This window comes from Ahaetulla prasina, chromosome 13, assembly GCF_028640845.1.
Source record: "Ahaetulla prasina isolate Xishuangbanna chromosome 13, ASM2864084v1, whole genome shotgun sequence".
Lineage (NCBI taxonomy): Eukaryota > Metazoa > Chordata > Lepidosauria > Squamata > Colubridae > Ahaetulla > Ahaetulla prasina.
Window position 1 is genome coordinate 21,903,877 of NC_080551.1, and position 6,000 is coordinate 21,909,876.

Consider the following 6,000-nt stretch of genomic DNA (forward strand, 5'->3'; position numbering starts at 1 on the left):
CAGCAGAGATGGCTATTAAGAGAGAGAAAGGAAAAAAAATTCTTCTAGCCAGACCATCACTCAACTCCACAAGGGAAAGTCAAACTATCACACTTTGAATTGCTCATGCAGACCCAAAGGAAGGGAGTAAATCATGATCTAAATTCAGGGAAGGTTAAAATGAATCTTTTAGTTAGGTTTTGGGAGGAAGCATTTCCATTACAGGTAGTTCTCAACTTGCAACAATTCATTTAGTGACTGCTTGAAGAGCACCAGATTTGAGAGCCGGTGACATCCCAAACAAAGTCTTCAGAAGTCAATGCATTTCTGTGATTCCCCCCAAAACTGATGAATAATAATTATATATAATTAATGATACATACTAATTATTTTTTTTATTTGCATTTATATCCCGCCCTTCTCCGAAGACTCAGGGCGGCTTACACTATGTCAAGCAATAGTCTTCATCCATTTGTATATTATATACAAAGTCAACTTATTGCCCCCAACAATCTGGGTCCTCATTTTACCTACCTTATAAAGGATGGAAGGCTGAGTCAACCTTGGGCCTGGTGGGACTAGAACCTGCAGTAATTGCAAGCAGCTGCTGTTAAAAACAGACTGTCTTAGCAGTCTGAGCCACCAGAGGCCCTTATTATTATTTTTATTATTATTAATAGATTGGGAAAATAAAATTTCCACCCACCTGAAGTTTCTAGAAAAACTTCAGCTGAGCACTCCCCCCCCCTCTTTCTGTCTCTCTCTGTCTCTCTGTCTCTCTCATCCTCTCTCTCATTCTCTCTGTGTGTCTCTGTCATTCTGTATCTGTGTGTGTGTCTCTGTCTTTCTGTCTGTCTGTCTGTCTCTCTCTGTCTCTGTATTTATCTCTGTCTCTCTCATTCTCTTTGTCTCCGTCTCTCTCTCTCTCTCTCTTTCTTTCTCTCTCTCTCTCTCTCTCTCTCTCTCTCTTCCTTGGTTTCATTGCTGCTGACAAAGATGTCATCCGCTTGGAGTAATTATCCAAACAAGTGGACATTGTGCTGCCAAAGGAAGGAAAGGAAAAAGAAGGCAGCTGGAAGATAGAAGGAGGACGTGGCATGGGAAGCCAAAATTTCTGTCAAATTTACTAAAGATGTAAGTGGGTAGGACAGCACCAGTGCTAATTGGTGACTCAGTCTTTGAATATTTCTGTCACACCACTGAATGGATTCTGGCTGAGGAGAAGGCCTATCAAGTTGGCAGCCAAGGCTATGGAGATGCTCAGTCTTGCAAGGTGGTTTGAGATGCTACCTCCATCCCATGTCTACTGAGAGTTGTGCTGTATACTGACAGCTTCTGCACCTGAGACAAATTCTTTGTGGTGTCTAATCACACTTGGCCAAATAAAATACACGGGTATCTCGATTCTCCTTATTAATCGGTTCTGGGAGATGTGAAGAGTATCAAAAAAGATGAGTACCAAACAAATTTTTCCCATAAGGAATAATAGAGTCACAAGGCAACTGACAGTGACATGTTCTAGCTTGTACATTGACTATCAAACAAATGTTGAGTACAAAATCTTCATGTCAAAATGTGTTGAGTGCCAAATTTGCGGAGTTTCAAAGCAGTTGAGTACAATTCCATTCCATTCCATTCCATTCCATTCCATTCCATTCTATTCTATTCTATTCTATTCTATTCTATTCTATTCTATTCTATTCTATTCTATTCTATTCTATTCTATTCCATCCCATCCCATCCCATCCCATCCCATCCCATCCCAAAGAGTCATAAATGGAATGAAGAGGATTGAATATGAGCAGGAAGGTTAAAAAGTGTGTTTTTTGTTAAATCTTTCAGTTTATCTTAAATAAGAATGCCCTTCTAAAAATGGCCAATGAAAACAAGAGGCCACCTCAGCTGAAGGTCCTTGAACTAGGCAATGCATTTAGATAAAGTTAGAGAAATGCACCAAAGCGTATCTACTGTAGTGGCGACCACGGACTTTCTTGCTATTAAACCTCACGAGAAGACACCACAAGATCTTTCCCCTCATTAGACATCTTCCACATCAGGGGTGGCGACACCCAGGGGAAGGGCCTTTTCTGTGGGGGCTCCCACCCTCTGGAACGAACTTCCCCCAGGACTTCGCCAACTTCCTGACCTTCGAACCTTTCGCCGCGAGCTTAAGACACATCTATTTATTTGCGCAGGACTGGACTAGAATTTCAAATTTTAAATTTGGTTTTAACGGGGTTTTATTATCTTATTGTAATTTTTAATATTCGGCCTTATTTAATAAGTTTTTTAATTGGTGTTTTATTTTGTATTTATATGTATGTTTTTATTAGGCTGTAAACCGCCCTGAGTCCCTTGGGAGATAGGGCGGTATAAAAATGCGATTAAATAAATAAATAAAATAAATAAATAAGGGGTAAAATCCAGCAGGTTCTGACAAGTTCTGGAGAACCGGTAGCAGAAATTTGAGTAGTTTGGAGAACCGGCAAATACTACCTCTGGCTGGCCCCAGAGTGGGGAGGGAATGGAGATTTTGCAGTATCCATCCCTCTGGAGTGGGGAGGGAATGGAGATTTTGCAGTATCCTTCCCCTGCCGTGCCCACCAAGCCACGCCCACCAAGCCACACCCACAGAGCTGGTAATAAAAACAAAAATTGAATTCCACCACTGTCTCACATGAATGCTATGCTCAAGGGCAGCCCTCCCTGGGAAAAATAGTTAGCAGGACATTTTCTTCCAGAGACCTTCTGCAAAATTTGGCAAAGCTCTTTGTATTTTCCCTTTGGATTCTTTGATGAAAGTCCAGAGCAGGTGAGAGCTTGACCCTGTTTTTAACCAACATAACTGAGGGCAGAGTTCTTCTTGCCTTATGCCCTTGCTTCATCGCTTCAGAAGAAGGGGGAGAAAATTGAGGAGCACACACTTCTAGTATGAGATTGTCATTCGCATGATGAGAAGAGGCTCAGGGGGTTGAATACAGACAGCCTGGAAAGAAAGAAGGGGGGGGGAAAGGAGAACACTGAAGAAGGCCTGATCAAAGTCTGTGCTTTAAATGCCTCCAAGGGAACAGCAAACTTGAAAGAAGGAGATTATCTGGTTTGTCAAGGGATGGCAGGTTGTGGAATGATGGCCTAGAGCAAGATAGAGAAAAGTTGAAGTATTGGAAAGGGGGGAAAAAAGGGGAGAAGATTCTTAGGGCAGAATTACAAAAGGAAGGAAAATTTTCCCCTAGAAGAAGGAGCACAACGGATTAGACAGCAGGCCACATCCTGAGCAACACCTTCAGTAGTCAAGGTTAGAGAGGCGTTTCTCTGATTTCCCCCCCAATAAAGGTTCCAAGATATGAAAAGATAAGAGCAACATAACCTGTGGAGTGCCCAAACCAACTTGACAAAGGCTAAAAGGGGACATAGACAAGGGTGGGCTGCTGGGGATTAACAGGGGTTCGGGCGAACCTCTAGCTACGATTCTGTGCAGTTCGGAGATCCCCCAAATCCCACTCGCCCCGCCCCGCCCCGCCCACCCCGCCCCTCCCAGGAGTCCCCATGCAGCCCGTTTTGGAGGCAGGTAAGTACAGGGCACGCATGAAAGCTCAGGGAGGGTGAAAAAAGGGCCTACCAGAAGTTCGGGAAGGCTGAAAACGGCCCATTTCCCTCCTCCAGGGGGCTTCCAGAGCCTGGGGAAGCCGATTTTGCCCTCCCGGAGGCTCAAAGAAAGTCTCTGGAGCCCGGGGAGGACAACCGCCCCCGCCATGGTGCAGGAGGCAAACTAGGCCACACCTACCATGGCTACGTCCACCCAGCAACTGGGCAGAGAACCCCTTGCTAAAAATTTTGAAGCCCACCCCTGGACATAGTGACCCTAAGCATCACCCTGCCTCGTTGTGTTTTGTGACAATGCCTTGCCATCAACACAGATTGGGGGCAAGGCCTCATCTTCTCTAAATCTAGCCATCTAAAAGCATACGGCAAGTAAACACAGTTGGGTATACTAGACTAAAACATGGACCTCCCACCTTCGTAAAAACATGAAAGTCAAAATGATTCACCCTCTTTGTTGAAGGATGGAACTTAGCAACTTGCTTTGTTCTCGGGGACATGATGGATGCAAAAATGTCCAGCTGCACGGATGAAGCATTCCTCAACTCTCCAGGAGACCAAAGAAACTAGGTCTCTTCCCCCAATTCCTAGGAAAGGATGGTTGTTATCAGGTGAAGACAATTGTTCCAACGTAGTCTCCTCTCATGGCAGGAAAAGAAGGAGAAGGAGAAGAGAAACAAGGAAGTTGAGGAGGAGGAGAGGGGGAGGAGCAAGACGAGAAAGAGAAGGAGGAAGAGGAAGAGGAGGAGGAAGAGAAGGAGAAAGAGAAGGAGGAGAAGAAAAGGAGGAAGAGGAGGAGAGAAAGGAGGTTGAAGAGGAGGAGGAGAAAAGAGGAGGAGGAGGAGGAGGAGGAAAAGAGAGGAGGAGGAAGAAGAGGAGGAAGAGGAGAAGAGAAAGGAGGCTGAAGAGGAGGAGGGAGGAGGAGGAAGAGGAGGAAGAGGAGGAGAAAGAGGAGGAGAGGAAGAGGAGGAGGAGCAAGAGGAGGAGGAGAAGGAGAAGAGAAGGAGGAGAAGAAGAGGAGGAAGAGGAGGAGAGAAAGGAGGTTGAAGAGGAGGAGGAGAAAAGAGGAGGAGAAGGAGGAGGAGGAGGAAGAGGAGGAAGAAGAGGAAGAAGAGGAGGAGAAAGAGGAGGAGAGGAAGAGGAGGAGGAGCAAGAGGAGGAGGAGAAGGAGAAGAAGAGAAAAGGACGTTGAGGAGAAGGAGAGGGGAGAAGGAAGAAGAGGAAGAGGAAGAGAAGAAAGAGAGGAGAAGGAGGAGGAGGAGCAAGAGGAAGAAGAGAAAAACTATTTCAAAAGTTTTGCCCAGGCTCTTCAGAGAATGCATGGAGAGGTTATTGAAATCTCACAAAGTTTAGCAAACATAATAACACAGATAATTTAGGGCGATGTAGAGATAATTTAGGAACCATAGCCACAAATCCTTTGTGTGATCACCCAAAGGCTCTTGGGTCCTATTTGCAAGCAGCCACCTCTCAGCTTACATTTAACATACACCCACGTGTCCCTTTTCCTAGTCTTCATACGCCTTGGTATGTTCAGTAAGACACTGGTAAAATAAACAGTTTCATAATCAGGAATCTGGAATGCAAATTTTTAGCTTCACTGGCTCAGAATTACTGGGTTTGAAACAGATCCAGCTTCAATGAACAGGAAAAAAAAACATTTGAGAGTTTTAAATTACCTGCCACCACCCTTTTCTTTCCTTTCCCCCCTTTTTTTTTTTTTAAATCTAGGCTAGAACGGCTCTTTTGCTGGGCTCTTCATTTAAAATTCAGAGTATTTAAAAAATAACAAGAAGGAGGAGGGGTGGAAAGGGAGCTGGGATAAAAGGCAGCAGCTTGTGAATGAAGTATATCTGGCTTGGGGAATTCAGCCTGACATTTCCTGTTAGGGAGGAAATCTTGATTTATTTCAGCAGAAAAGTTACGTAAGTTGCACTTTAGCAAAGAGATGCAATTGGTACAACATCCAGGTTCCCAATAGGCCACAGGCAAGAGATGTGGGTACTAGGAGAAGGGAGGGGCACAGCCTGGGGAGTGGGGGGGGACAGTCAAAAGAGGAATTAGCCTGGAATTTCTAGGTTCCCTAGAAAGTGGTCTAAGCCAGGGGTCTCCAACCTTGGTAACTTTAAGCCTGGAGGACTTCAACTCCCAGATTGCCCCAGCCAGCTTTGCTGGCTGGGGAATTCTGGGAGTTGAAGTCCGCCAGGCTTAAAGTTCCCAAGGTTGGAGACCCCTGGTCTAAGCCCAACCCCTCTTGAATTCGGCTAACTCTTATTTAACGCCAAAATAGCGCTAATAATTAGTTGTGTAGGCTCCTGAGCAATAAATCAGTTGAATTGAAACGGGGCTCTAGCCTTCCGTGCTTATGTAAGTTGAACGATTCCTTATATGGCTAGTTACAGTTTCTGTGGTCTGTACAGA

At 44.8% G+C, this 6,000-nt stretch overlaps 1 long non-coding RNA gene across 2 annotated transcripts in view; it reads right to left on the minus strand.

Moving 5' to 3' along the window:
• The window catches only part of LOC131184906 (uncharacterized), a 28,155-nt gene extending 23,661 nt beyond the window's left edge, over positions 1-4,494 (minus strand). For both annotated transcript variants that reach the window (XR_009152053.1, XR_009152054.1), the window contains exon 1: positions 4,029-4,494. This is a non-coding gene — a long non-coding RNA (uncharacterized LOC131184906). The remainder of the gene's footprint in view (positions 1-4,028) is intronic.
• Positions 4,495-6,000: the final 1,506 nt, after the last annotated feature.